The sequence below is a fragment of the Lepisosteus oculatus genome, chromosome 13 (assembly GCF_040954835.1).
Source record: "Lepisosteus oculatus isolate fLepOcu1 chromosome 13, fLepOcu1.hap2, whole genome shotgun sequence".
NCBI lineage: Eukaryota > Metazoa > Chordata > Actinopteri > Semionotiformes > Lepisosteidae > Lepisosteus > Lepisosteus oculatus.
In genome coordinates, this window is record NC_090708.1 from 18074079 (window position 1) to 18088857 (window position 14779).

At 44.9% G+C, this 14779-nt stretch overlaps 1 protein-coding gene across 6 annotated transcripts in view; it reads left to right on the forward strand.

Moving 5' to 3' along the window:
- The first annotated feature begins 255 nt into the window (after positions 1-255).
- The window catches only part of eif4g1a (eukaryotic translation initiation factor 4 gamma, 1a), a 54925-nt gene continuing 40401 nt past the window's right edge, over positions 256-14779 (forward strand). For 3 of the 6 annotated variants that reach the window (XM_069197770.1, XM_069197771.1, XM_069197769.1), the window contains exon 1: positions 467-883. The gene's annotated coding sequence lies outside the window, so the exon portion shown is untranslated. The other 3 variants (XM_015361396.2, XM_069197767.1, XM_069197768.1) reach the window with 3 other exon arrangements.

The following is a 14779-nucleotide window of genomic DNA, read 5'->3' on the forward strand; positions in this document are numbered from 1 at the left end:
TTTAAAATAAGTTTCAGTATCAATAGTTACATTGACCCCTCAGACATTGAAGGCTGCCCACTCTGTTGCATTAAGAAAATCTATGTGTTTGCAACAGTTGCTACACAGCCCCACCCACACTTGCAAAAAAGACCCAGCAAGTCTAGATCCTATTATGACCTTTTCTGTGAGGTCACATTCAACATTGAACCTGCCCAAATCTAGCAAGCTTACTTGCACATGGTCAGGTAATGCCACGTATCGTTCTTGAGCAAGTGACAAAAAACAACTTTGTTTATTCTCTAAAAAGCATTTTTCTTATTGGAACGATTGGCAGTCTCAGGTCACATGACGAGGGTGAAGAATTCCTGCCGCCCTAGTCACATGACAAGAGTGTGAGGATTCCCATTGTAATTAACCCGGAAGTCTCTCACGGTTTCCGTGAGGCTCCGTCCGGCTTTGCGGACTCAAGGAGAGAAAGGTAATGATATGGCTCTTCACTTCACTCTTTGCTAAATCTGTATCGTGTGGACACATTGCCGTCAATCCGTGTGCATCTGCGCTTTAAACATGGAGCTCCGGCACAGAAGCTCTCATTCGGGACACATGCTCACCCAATAAGATATATTTAAAGCAGTATTGATTTATTTGATTTCTCCTTTTTTTGTTTTTCTCGTATGCTTCCAGGGGATTTAAAACACACTTCTCGCCTAGATCAGCAGCCCCCCTTTCCCCCAAAAAAAGGTTAGGACACCCTCTTTCCCTTGGAACTGGAGCCGAAGAAGCGATTTATAGGTTTGGGGGAAAAAGTGAATAGAAACGGACGAAGTACGGAGACAGAAAAGATCTTTTCTCTGTGAGCCCTTGTTCTGTCCCCTCTCTGCATGTCCTTTATTCACTTTAGGTAAGCAGTCTCTGGGTTTTATTTTCTTCTTTTTTTCCTGGGAATAGCTGTTTAAATAGTGGTTTCATTCCGGCAGTAAAAACGTTAAGTGTCTGTTTGGGGGGCTCGGTTGTTTTATATATTTCGGACTTGTTTTGCTGCTGACGGGTGGGTGAATCGAGTTGCCTTCTGTGTGCATTTTGGACAGAACTGGCATTTCTGGACCGTGTTTTCGCGTAAGCTGTTTGTCGGGAGTTGGCAAACCCGATCTCTTTAAAATTGACTTCTGCAGAAACGTTTTCACAACCGGATTGGCCGTTATGTAGACGCATTTTTTCCCAGTATCCCGGAGACAGTGTAGTTAAAATGTAGCTGGAAGAGCCCGTATTACTTTTTCGCTTGTGAAGCAAGAATATCATTGGGTTGCAGTGCCACAATACTGGAGCCCGACTCGGGGTAGGCCCCAAGCTTTTTAATTATTTATAATGAAAATAAATGGAAATGTCGGGATTTATACTCCGTAAAGCTTGGGGTTTATAATGATGCCTCGCCGGCCTGTGTCACGGAATCTCTTCTTGGTGATTATTTGTTAGATTCAAATCGCTGCGTGTTTTTAAACAAGATCACTGTCTTCTTGGACTGCGTGCATTCACGCAGATGGGGTTGCTACGCTAGGCCCCCTCGATGGGAGCCCAGGCCCTTCATAGTTCGGTGAAGCTCGGCTGCTTCTTGTAAAATATGGTGGGAAGGGGAGGCAAACCACTGAAGCAGAGGGATTGAGATATAATCTTTGAGTAGTTTGGAGTCGGACCTTATTGTTAAGTTTTGCGCCGGGAGTGAAAAGTCGATTTGCCCCTGTTGAGCGCTGATTGGGAGGACCGACCTACCATATGCTCGGCTGAGAGAGACAGCGTGACTTTAGAGAACCGGCTTCCTCCTACTGCTTGGACACGTACTTTAAACGGGTAGATGAGTCAGTGTTTTCGAATTTTTTTAAGGGATCGGTGTTTTTTTTAAAGGGTGGGTATAAGTTTTAAAAATGCTGCGTTCTCTCTATCGGCCAGTGGGGAAACTGCCTTTCTTGACTCTTAAAAGGCATTGCTTGTCACTTGAGGTCGAGACATTTTTTGTCCTCTTCTAAAAATAAAATGCTGTGGGAGGATAAGCGAGTTTAATTGGGTTTGTTGTGTTTACTGTTTACAGTTAATGTTCAGGACGCTAAATTGGACTTCAAACTCATAAATAGGTACATCTGGTTGGAAGTTCGAGGCCTTCACAGCTCCTCCAGTCTCCTCGCTTCTGGCGATTTTTTAAAATGTGTCTGTACGTTTTTCAGAAGTCGAAATTAAGTTTTGCCGGTTTCCATGTTATACTAGGTAAAAACGTGTTTTATTTATTTCGTAGACGATTTTTTCCAAAGGGTGGCCTTGATCGCAATGTGCATTGACATTTCTGATGGTGGGAACTTATTTTTTTCATTGTTTAATGTACTTTAGGGCTTGGTTGAACCGGTTTTTTCGTTCGGTTGACGTTACAGGGTGCACGACCGGGGGTCTGCGTTATCGTGCGTACGCTGCACTGTTTACAGTCGTTTTGAATGACACTCGGTTTGAGAAAAACGGGAACGTGTTAGGACGATACATCTGCTCGGGTATGTGTGTTTATCCTTATTATTAATTGTAGTAGTATTAGGGGGCGAAAAGACGGACACGGCTGAGTTGTCATTAAAGTTGTGGCGCTTTGCTTTCCCCTTCTCTGTGAAATAGTGACACGTACCGCGTATGGAGAGACTTATATACGTCTTTCTAAATGGCATTACGATATCGATACGGCTCACAACCACCCTTATCCCCCGAGTTCGAGCCTTGTTTGTTTTTGTGGAGTTGGTTTCGAGAGTGAGACGGGGGAGTTATTTTCTGAAGCGGGCCCTTTTTTCTGAAAGTCGAGTTTTCCATCATGGCTGGCAGAGATGGGGGGGATGACACGTTGAGTGTGCCGAGAGGGAGGCCGGGCACTGCGGGGACCAATCCGGAACTTTTAGACCTCTCATTTTAGGATTTGGACACGATTGCTTAACGGACTCACCTTTACTGACCCTGTTGTTGGACAAAACCGTTTAGGCCTCTGTTATTTTGCAATCGTTTTGCAATCCAAGAGGTAGGTTAGTTGTTTCATTACCGTAAATTCACCGAATTAAGCGAAGCTAAATCGCATTTGGCGTATGAAGAGAAGTTTATCAAGGCTGCGGATCCTTACACAGTTTGGGTAGCAGATATAGACATTTCCCGGGGTGTATTTTTGGGGAGTGAAAACGACACGTTGTAACACTGCCGTCCTGGTGAGAGAGAGAGCGGCGTTCAAGGCCTACATAGTAAGGTCGTGAAAAACTCGCGTATTTCAACTTAGTTCGGCATGTGATAGTGATATAAATGGGAAACGGGCCACTTCGACATGTACGGTGTCCCACCCGACTAGGGTGGGAGCCAGGAGGCGTTATTTGATGTGGTTATACGGTCGGTTTATTTCATGTGTGAAGCCTGAGCGGCTCTGAATGACACGGGGTGTGCGTGCGCGCGTTTGGAGACCTGGGCAGAAGCCGGCAGCTCTGCGCGCTCTGAGCAGGAACCACGTGGTGCACCGGGAGCTGAGACAGAAGGGAGCAGGAGAAGCAGCATGGCGCTGCACAGAATTAACGGCACGCTGTAATGTCGCACCCATTTGAACCCAGCGGGGCCTACGTTAACGTTTAACACCTAGGTTCCCGTCATAAATAACACCACTTTGACTGCTAAGACTCGCTTTTTTTTCTACCGGGCTGCCAAGGCGCCCGAGAAGAGTAATTTGCGAAGCATTGTGCTGCCGAACGCTTTGACCATTTTTTAATGCAGAGTAAGTCGATAATGCATCGAGGTGCAATATGCGTACGTTGTAAAAAAATGTGCATTTAATCGTTAGACTTTATTTCGGAGTTAAACCCCCTGTAGCTGTATGTTGCAGTTTTTCCTAGGTAGGGCATGATTTGTGCATGTTCTGAAGTAGTACTTAAACGCAAAGTACACGTTGAGGAGACTTCGCCGTGTAACCCGAGGAGTACACACAGGTGTTGCTGCAGGAAAAAAAAAATGTTCTACCCGAAGTCATTTGACCGACAAGACGTGCATGCAGAGATCTGGAGGAATGTGCATTAGGGCTGGGTTCAAAATGGATGCCACTCAAACCCAGAGCACTAGTCTGTCCCTGTTGTCTTAGCGAGCAAAACATCTTCGTCAAGCTCACGTTTCCAGACATAGTAGTCTGGATGAGAGTGCATCAGTCTATCGATTGTGTGATAAAAAGCGATAGTCGGGATTGTTTATTGAGTTTGGTGGTGTTCGTGGAGATATTAAAGATGATTGAGTACAGAGTTTACCTCCAAGCTGCACTCAATGTCGTGATCATGCCTCTCCTTTCTCCCTGTCTTCTGTTATTTTAAAATGTAGCTCTAAGCCCTATTGAATTAGTTTAGATTGCCATTTAATTCGTGAGCGTTTACCCTTTCTGACCACACTTAATAGTAATAAACACTTTTGATGCATGTATAAGAATTTGAAATCTGGTCTTAGCCATTACTAGAAGTGTTACATAATTAAAGACTTATCCACAGGCTTTAAAAAGTTTCCAGACTTAGTTCTTGCATGGCCATGGTGTCTTCTGGGTCTCGTTTTCCCCATGTTCACGCAGAAAGTATTAGGTTAAGGAGCTTCACAATGGCAACAACCATGTTCTCAGGTAATTTACAGATAACTGCTTCTAATGATGCAAATGTCGTGTGTAATCGATTGTTCCATATATTAAGGCAATGCCATATATGGGATTTAGAAAATAATCAGGTTAATTGATTGGCCACGCGGTGTAGGGCAAGACCCAGAAGACGAGGCACTGCGGGATCAGTGTGTGAGTCCCCTGTTTTAAAGCTTGAGTTCAATCAGGACTGAGTGGTCGTGATCCACTAGGGCCAGTGTGTCTGCATGCTCTCATTCCAGCTTGACTCTTCATGACTCAGCAGGTGAGTTTGGGTTTAATGGGACCAGCATAACAGCCTCTTCTCTTCTTTGGTTCCATGGCTTTGAACAGACCATGAGAACCTGCAAAAACACTGGCCCCCCACTCCCAAGTTAAATAATGAGCATGCTTTTTGTTGTCATTCGTGAGAATGGCCTCAGCCTCAAAGCTGAGACATGTGCGTTGATAATGATTTAGAAATGCGGGGAGCTGCTGGTGTCTGCCCATTTCAAGGCATGAAGCGGGCAGAGACAGTACACTGTGTTCCCTGTGGGGTGGGGCTGCAAATGCTAGACTTCTGTCACATTTGTAAGCTTTAGCTAAGGAATATAAAATCAAACAAGTGAGTCTGGTTTATTATATGAAACTTTGCCAGTCATTTTTAAATGAGTGTAATATTGAGGAATTACAAGAATTTTTAATGCATGTGTTTTAATACTGTTCCCGTGCAGAACAAAAAAAAATGTTGGGTGGGGCATCTGAAGTAAAATATTTACTTTAAAATTGATTTTAAAGTAAAATCTGAAAGATGGGTAGAATGGCTTTCACTCCATTGCTGTATTTGTTTTAGAGTTCATACATGTTAATGAGAAGAACTGGAACACAAGTAAATGAGTATCTAACGGTGAATGTGACCTGTGTGTTCCATATGACGGCTGTATGTACACCCATCCTGAATGCAGCAGCCAGCCCAACGCCCCTGGAATCCATGTGCTTATTGTCACTGACAGACAGGTGTAGCAGATGGCAGATTCTGATAGCATCACATGTAAGAGGCTTACAACTCCAGATTCCTGGCAGGAACTTCATTGTGTGAGGGGATGACCATGGAAACCACTCCAGGCTGGCTTTGAGGGGATGGGGGATGAGGTCTGTGGGGAAAGGTTGCTTAGCTTTCCACTTTGTCCTTATCCAAGGCGACTAGCATGTGTTGAGGAAAAAAAATAGTACTGGCAGGTGCCATATAAAATAATGAAAAATAGAAGCATAAAAGTGTATTGTAATGTTTGAAGCAAGGTGCTTGTTTCTTGTTCTAATACTGGTTAATAATAATTGCTTGCACTTATATAGTGCTTTTCTGGACACTCCACTCAAAGAGCTTTACAGGTAATGGGGATCCCCTCCACCACTACCAATGTGCAGCCCCCATCTGGATGATGCCACGGCAGCCATAGTGCGCCAGAATGCTCACCACACATCAGCTATCAGTGGGGAGGAGAGCTGAGTAATGAAGCCAGTTCATAATGGGGATTATTAGGAGGCCATGATTGGTAAAGGCTAATGGGAAATTTGGCCATGATGCTGGGACTACACCCCTACTCTTTTTGAGAAATACACTGGGATTTTAATTGACCACAGAGTCTGGACCTCGGTTTTACATCTCATCCGATGGACGGTGCTTTTTTACGGTATAGTGTCCCCATCACTATACTGGGTCATTAGGACCCGCACTGATCACAGGGTGAGCGCACCCTGCTTATTCTTGTCCATATAACATATTATATATATATATTGGTGATACCCAAGCCACAGGCCAGCTGGCTTAGGCTTTTGTAGATGAGAGATTTGCTTTCAGAACCCACTGACAAATCTTTCAGATGCAGGGGATTTTTCTTTCGTATTTCTTAAGTTACCTTGTTTTTTCGGGGGATCTGAGCTCTTCAGTGGCAGGGTTCAGTTGCACACAACTGACTGACACAGTTGCACTTCCACTCCCATTGAGCTTGTTGTCATCCTCCTTAAAGAACTGAGCTTGAAATAGAGGTATAGAAACTCAGGTGCCAGAGCCATCTTGGCAAGACCCTGAACAGTCAGGGAGATGCCTGTCATTCTCATATTGCCCACTGGAAATGGAGTGTTTTCTAAAAGCAAGAAATATTTAGCTATCTCTGTATGGGAGAAGCTGAAATTGTCAAATTTGTTTCACACTAAAAGCAAGATTCAAATCAACCATATCAAACTTCCTTTGTAATTTCTAGTTTGAAGATCTGCAGCTTGGGACAGGACTGCGGTGTAGTGCGGGCGAAGAGGGTGGAATGCCATCAGAGAGGGGTGGGAACAGTACAGTCACGCAGTACCTGCAAAAAGCCGTGTCATTAACTTTCAGGGCTAAAACTTCCAAAGAATGCCTTGACCAAACCATCCTCCTGCATTGCCACATTCATTGAGCAATTGAAGCCCAGAAAGCGTTTGTGGTTTTCCGGGTTTCTTGATGGTGTGATATTTCATTAGAAACTGCAGTGTCCTGATTGATTAAAATAAGCCAGCCACCAGTTTTCAGTCCCTGACCCAGGTGTTAATTTTATTTATATGTATTTAAACCAGAAAGTGCCTTTCATTTGAATTAAGGTCTTCAGTTTTTCCGGGAGTGTTTGCTGCCTCAGTGTTAGTAGAAAAAATGATTTGCCATTCTGCTTGCACTGCAGCCCACAGGAGAAACACAAAAGAGGGGTTGTCCTCTTGTGTCCTGTGCGACGCAGGCTGTGCTGTCACCCAGACTGTCACTGCAACACTGCGAGCACATGCACTCCCAGCCAGCAGGGGCGCCAGCTCAGCAGTGTAGAGAGAGCTGCGTGGTGTGGCCTGCTTATCCCCAGTGGGTGTTTTGGCAGGGGGGTTAGAATAACCTGGAGCGGGTGAGAAATGCTGAGAATGGAGGAGCAGCTGTGAGGCCCTGTATTGATTTAAGGAGCACTCTCTCCGGTTGGCGGGTGATTAAACTGATCCACCTGCTGAGAGAGAGAACGGGGAAGAATTCATTTTCTGGTTCTGTTTGTTGAGCACACTTTTAACAGCTTCTTGTGATAAAACTGTAATTTGATCAAATTGGCATGTTTGTTGACCTAATTGGATACACAAGGATGCAGAACCTCCCTGACTGATTACCGAACCTAGCCATGCCAACTGTTTCTCTTAATTTCGGGCACACAGGTGGATTGAGTCGGGGGTTTTAAAATACTTTCTTTGGATGTTTCACAAATTTCAACCGTTACTGTGATTTCCTTGTGTTTGGAGTGCCGCGTCTGTGTGAGGAACAGAAATCCTTTGGCTGCATGCTTTCATGGATCTGAAGTTTTCCCACCACATGTTGATGACATGGACTGCTCAATCCCTTAGCAGCATTTTCCTGAAATATTTTGGAAATATTTCTGCCCACTCCCTGCACATGAAGCACTGGAGTGGTGTGGTTGGAGTCCTGTGTCGCAGGGCGATGCACAGCGTATTGGCATCTGTATGTACGTGCGTGTTGAGCATATGTAATGTGTGAATGTGGTCTGCTCAAATGTCTTCCTCCTCTGGAGCTGGTGGGTGTGGATTCTGTTCTCGCATGTCTAGCTCCCTCCCCCCGCTCCCTTCTTTCCTTCCGCCTCCTTTCCCCCCATCCCTCTCTCTCCCTCTCTCTCTGTGAGTCTGCAGTGCAGCACTGAGCCTGCGATCAGATATCGGCAGCTTCCACGTGTGCTGTCCTGCTCTCCCCCAGCATCCTGAGCGAGAGGGGAGGGCTGCCTGCCTGCCTGCCTGTCTGTGCGCTCCTGCAAGGCCCCCCACTCCTGATCACTGTACTGTACTACAGTAGGGCCTGGCCATGTTTGGGCAATGCCCCCAGCCAGAAAGGGCATGGGAATCTCCTCGGGTTCTTCCAGGGCAGGGCGTGCCCCTGTCCGGCACCCTCACCATGCCTCTGTCGGTCTGCAGAAGCCTGCCAGGCCTGCACTGAAAGGGGTTTGGAAGTGATCGTTAGGGTAAGGGCTCCACTGTGTTTCTTTAAAAAGAAAGCGAGGCTTGTGTATGTTGGTGTGTGCGTGTGTTGGGGGGTGGGGGTGTATGTGGCTGTCTTTGCTCATTTGTGCCTGTGTCTCGCAGACAGAAGTGGCTCTTGGAAGCAATGGAAGCCAGCAGAAAATAACGAAAAATTACGGCTCTTGTAGGCAGTGCAGTAGAGGGTGGGGTGTGTCAGCACAGCAGAGTGGCTTGGTATGAAGGATGTTTTTTTGTGGAGCTCTGCTGAAATGAAAAGGGGCTGAGGACACAGATTGCAGACTAAGGACCCGGTGTATTTTTTTTGCATTGTTTTGACAGGCTGTCATGCGTTCAGGTGATTGTGACACTGTTTGTGGCTTGTGTTTTCAGTAGTGATGTGCTTTGCATGCTAGTCATAGTTGCAAGTTGTGTATCCCTAAGTAGAGCCTAGCAGATCTCCGATGATTGTTCTTTTTTCCTGTTTGTTCACACTTTAAAATATACATGTAGGGGAGCCGTTCTGCCAGTGCTGTGTATTTGGCATGCTGTCTTAGCCCTGCTGTGATGTTGTAGAGGACGGTTTGCTGTCAGGGAGCAGTTTTTCTTTACTGACAGGGAATCGGTGTTGTCTGAGAGGCTGTGGGTTGCAGTGCCTACTGTGTGCTGTCGACATGCTGAGCTCTGCAAGCTGCAGTCTGTTCCTGTGCAGGGCACTTGGTCGTTCCAAGGCCTGAAATTCTTTCTGCAAGGTGGCCTGTTCCGGTTCTGATAGCTGCTATCTTGTGTTTAGTGGTGGCCAGGTATTTCTGGTGAGTTTGTTCTCATTGTGTGGCAGGGTACATATCAATTTGTGTGTGTGTAGGTTGTCTGTAGATATTGTTGGGGGAAGGCAGCTAGTGGTGTACATTTGGTTCAGCATCAACATTAGGAGCAGCCTGGAAAAAATGTGCAGATGAGGCAGCTGTTTGGAACTACTCCTCTCTTCCCTCCCCCTCTGTCCATTAGCAGTCCCTGTGAATGGGCAGTGTGGTGAGCAGGCAGATGTGGTCCCTCCCCCAGCCCCTGCTGTGCCCACTCAGCACAAACTTTCTCTCTGGGCTTCTGCCTCCCAGCCTCGCGACATACAACTGCAACGCCTTTAAAAGGCGCAGGCTGCCTGGTTTCTCCATCTCTTCCTCCCCCAGTTTTCCCTAGGCATTTACAGTCCAGCAGAACCTCACTTTCAACAGGTCGATAAGGGGTCAGTGCAGTGAGTTAAGGAGGAGGATGTGCTGGCTGGCTTTGTCTCGTTTGTAACCTTCAGTTCTGAGTGCTTAACAGAGGAAAGGGAGTCTGAAATAGCTTTTAAGCAGAGAATTGATGTTGTATACTGCTGTACAGATGCTACCTTTTAAAAAGTAGCATTAACAGTGACATATCTGGGTGTGCAGCCATTTGTGATTGTCAGCAGCTTAATTTGCAACAGTAGGATCTTAAAGGAGATTCCACTGGAAATGGAGCAGTTCCCAGTTTGGAGCCAAGCTTTGCAGTGATACCTGTTTGTACTGCTCCTCTCCCTAGGTTAGTGTGTGGTGACCTGTGACTCAGTTGTAGAGATAATCTTCTGCAGAAAATGAGTTGTTGCAGTGAAGGGGGTGAATGCATACATATCTGCTGTGTGCCTAACGTGCTGCCACATAAGGTGTTTATGCATTAACCTAGATACGTTTCACTCTTCCCCTTTCCTTCTGTTTGCAGGAGTTAATGCTTTCTACATGTTGTCTTTTTACCTTGGAAGACTTATCATGACTCAGTCTAATAAATCGTCCACTCTAATAAGCCAGTGCTTTGAAGTTCTGATGAGAATAATTTTATTAATAAGAGCTGCACATAATGCACTTGCTTGTCCCCCTTTGGGAAATGTCCCAAAGAAGTGTTGCAGTGACACTGTGGCATGTGACTGGGAGGCTGCAGCACTGTTTACTCCAGCCTCTACTGGAGACTGTTCCTCTCAGACCTTAGTGCTCAGCTCTGTCCTTCACAGCAGCACCTCACTGAATCATATGCGGCTGACTCATGGCTATCATGTGGACTTTGGGGTGTTTTGTGCTTGTTGTAGCTTTAGGTGAGGAGTCCCCTGATCTAGTTGCTGGGGAGGATGCTGCTCTTTCATAAACAGATCAATATAGATTAGACACCTTAATCCCCCACCCCTCCCCGCCTGAGCTGTGTGATAATCAGAGCTTGATTACAATAATCAGACTTACCTCCTTTGTCCAGTTCCCTGTCCCAAAGCCTGAAATATGTAGTGTTTATTGAATTATTGAAAGGCTCAGTCAGCGAGATACAAGTAGAAATCTATCTTTGATTAGGTCATCTTTTTTTATTCTGTAGGAAATTTAGACCTATAGAGAATGAAAAGGATAGGAGGAGTAATTTTAAAGGAAGCCATCTGCTAGGGTAATACAGTGCTGGGTCATTCTGTGACCTCTGATTGTTTGCAGTCCCAGTTAGTGCAGCTGAGGTCCTCCTTGTTCTATGGCCCTATGTAACCTGGCTTTTGTAGTCAGTGTTAATCCCATGAGAGATGGGACAAACTGCTCAGTCATGTTAAGTGTGCTGAATCACTAAGGTCATTCAAGAAGACTCTGCAGGGTTCTGGGATCAATACACTACTGACATGTGGATGAGCATAATGGACCAAATGTCTGCCTCTCATTTTTCAACCTGAAGATTAATTGATAGAGGGTGTTTGGTGGAGTTGTTGGATTTCATCAGAGGTTTTGGTGTTGCAGACACCATCTCTGCTTAGAGCATCTGAACTGACTCTGATCAAGTCATGGGGATTCTCCAGTTAAGATAAGGAAATGTACTCTAAAGGTCACTCCTGTTTCCTGTCTGTGTATCGTCTTGCTCAGGCATGCTATAATTTAGGGTTGGAGTAAGGAGAGGCTGAAATATGTCAAGTCTGTATGCTGTGCATGTAGAGTGAATATGCTCATCCTTATTTTCTGAATAACCCTCTGGAAGCTGTTAGTAATTTAAGTGCCTAAAAGTTCCTAGTTCTTGATCTGTTGGTGCTTGCTTATTTTTCAGCAGGCATCAATAACAGTTCTACTTTTCTTGCACTTCACGAAATTCTCATGTTCTTGATCATGTTAAAATGTGTGAAGGCTTTAAAGCCCATTAAAAGTAGGTCTGCTAGGGCCAGACTGGATGGGGAGTTTTGAAAGTAAGTATGAGTGTAGACCTGTCGAGATATGCTACCAACATCTAAGAATCTTTGCTGGTCTAGGGATGGGCAAAAATTGGGTGTACTTATTTCAGAAGCCTTTTCTCATGAAAGCATGAAACATTTTGTGGCTTACCTCGAAATTCCTGGGAATCCTGTTAGAATGCCTCTTAGGAAATGGACACTTCTGATCATGGATGTCAGGCCATTGTGGGTGCAGAGGTTTCCTGCACCCCTGGATTATAGGGAGTTGGGTCTCCTGGCCTTCTGCCCAGGGTGAACAGGCAGCTGTGTAGCCTGAGTGTAGGACAGCTCTAATGGGGGACGACGACACTGCTTTCCTTCAGAGTGTGATTATACAGATAGTTATTCTCTGCAGTGTTTTCTGTAATCACTTTTTTTGACAGAATTGGTAGCTAATTTTCTGATTCATATTTTGTTAATTCTTTCTCAGAGTAAGTCTACAGACAAAATAAAAGTAAGAAAACTTAATCGTAACAGTATGAATATCAGGTTTCTTTAGCAGTCTTGCCCCTTGAGTGGCTTTGACGGACACTTCCGGTTGGCAGCAGTAGCCTAGTGTGGATTCAGCTTTGCAGTTGTACAGATGCCGCTTGTCATGATGTGATGTTCCCCTAAATTATCGCGTGGAGAATCAAATCCCCACACCGCAGAGAGCAATCATGCTTGGCATATCGGGTGGATCGTGTCTGCCGAGCATGTCTGCGTATGTATGGTTACATGTTACATGTATGGTGCATTAGAGAAGTTTGTGGGAGGGTGCCCTCCTGATATTGCAGCCTCTCTGTGTGTTGCTTTGTAGGGACTGGGGGCATGACCCCCGTGAGAGACTACAGCAGTCTAAATGCTGTAGGCAGGTTTTGTTGCGTCTTCCCATGGGTAGTTGGGACTTGGAGTTGGATTTTACATTCTGTTGGCTGCCCTTGCCTAGCATAGTGAGGGATAGTTTTCAAATGAGCGATAGAGCTGCAATGTCCTCTTTTGGAACAAAAGTGGCTTGTGTCCTGCTCAGTGCTCAGTGGATGTGTGATTAAACACTTTCGGGATGAGGCTCCAGCTGGAAGAAAAGGAGCTCACCTGAGGGAGTGAGATGATGTTCTAGCTGCCCCTGTCAACGCCGAGGAAGGTATTCCATGATGTCCTGCAGCGATACCCAAAAATGAAATCTTAAGATGCGCTAGTGCTTAATCCTGAAACATCTCGTGCTTTTTCACCCTGGTTTTTGAAAATGGAAACCCTGGTAATGTTACAAAGCCAGCAGGAAAAACTTTATCTCATTATAGCAAGTTTTAAATTGGTGTCTGGAAAGACTTGCAGGATGCTTTTTATTGCTGTACTGTTTCCTCACAAGGAAAACATTTGGGAACTGTTGTGGTTTTCAACTTAAGTAGCATTCTAGCGTTTCAAGTTGTTCTTTTAAAATGTTTTGTAAGGAGGAGTGTTTACTTTTTTTTTGCTGTTTTGAGCTTCAGAAATGTCTTTCTGTCCTGCCAGCCTCATCTAAATGGTCTCATGCAAACAGCTTCAGTTTCAAATTTGTGCTGTCAAAGGGTGACACAGAGGCATGAAGCAACAAATACCATTTCTAAAAAAAAAATCAAAATTTAAGTTATTTAGGTTTTGCAGGGGACTTCTTCTGGTTTATTAGTCCTAATACTTCGCCCTTGACAGCATAGCTCGGTTTAGAGACCGCTCCCTGCAGGAAGCAACATAATTAATCTTTTCCAAGATGTGATTGGATTTCAGTCAGGTCCTGGGCATTTGATCACACAATAGTTAGGGAGCTATTCATGTGAAGGACAGTGTTGGCCAGTGGTGGACTGGAGTACTGGACAGATGTAGAGTACTTGAGGAAGACAGGTGTTTGGCAATTCAAGAGCAAGTTCTACCTCATAGGAAAAAAACAGAAGAAAGGGAGGTAGATGTTGGCACTATCTATGTCCACACTCGTGACTCCACCCAGACCCTCCTCTCTTAGTTCTAATCTAGCCTGTGACAGTGTTTTAGCAGCTCTGTTAGCCACAGAACAGCTGGGGAATTTGGGGTGGTGTGTGATAGAGATTTATACTTTTTTGTCTGTATGCAACTAGTTTTCCTTCAGACAGATCTGTAGAGGTGACTGAGTTCTATTCCTAAAGGTTTAGATTCCAGTTTTCTCTCCAAGAGCTCTTGATTTCTACAAGCTGCCTTTAAAAGGAAGCAGGACAGCCTTTACATACCTGGTTGTATCTGTCACAGACGAGACGCTGTATATATGAATATCTTCTGAACCACTGGTTGCTGGGCGGACTTTGGATTACTTTCTTCTCAAAGGGTGCTGTTAGGCTTCAGTACAGTGTGATGGGGGGTCAGAGGCACAGTGCTAATTCCCATTAACATGAAGTTGAAGCCTTTTAATCTTTAACAATGGAAAGAGCATGCAGGTGCAGCAATACAGTCGAGAGACTTGTAATCTCTGTTGACCTGCTGTCCTGAGGTGGTCAGATCTTCAGAGTTTTCTCCAGTGAAGTCTATCTGAAGGGCAGCAAGAGGCTGAATTTCAGTTTGTTACATTGTTCAGCTGTTCCTGTGTACACTTATATTCAGCTTGGTTTTAGTTGGATTAGGTCAAGCCAGAATTTCACACCATTAAATGTATGTTGTGAAGAGCCCAATTAAGCATTTGACCATCTATGGAGCAGGCGTTCTGCTGTATAAGCTGTATGTAGTGTCCTCTGCTGGGAAAGTTAAATTGATTTTTGTATAAAGGAGCACCTGATACGGCAATTTCCGTAAAGACTTTTCAGTGAAATAGTTTCACAGTACAGAAATTCTTAAACCACGCAGCTTTGTAAATGCAATGCCTTAGCAACTTATTTCTGCTGTGTACTTCTTAAAGGGTAATTACGCCAACATTGTATTGA